The sequence below is a fragment of the Chrysochloris asiatica genome, unplaced genomic scaffold, assembly GCF_000296735.1.
Source record: "Chrysochloris asiatica unplaced genomic scaffold, ChrAsi1.0 scaffold00030, whole genome shotgun sequence".
NCBI lineage: Eukaryota > Metazoa > Chordata > Mammalia > Afrosoricida > Chrysochloridae > Chrysochloris > Chrysochloris asiatica.
The window spans coordinates 10,949,614-10,949,845 of NW_006408548.1; positions in this window are offsets into that span (position 1 = coordinate 10,949,614).

Below are 232 nucleotides of genomic sequence, written 5' to 3' on the forward strand. Positions count from 1 at the left end.
TTGCTGTTTGTACAGCTAAGTTTAGGATGGGTTTGGCTATCAGATATTGCCATCAGTCAAGTATATAGTAGCTACCATTGACTCTTACCTGGTGGGTGGAGCTGTAGAGAGTATGGCTGTGACTGGGATATATGGGCACAGTTACTGTCCTGTCAGGTAGGACAAAAAGTAAACACACACACAGACACACACAAGAGCAAAATAAAAGAAAACAACAGCAAAAAGAAATTAG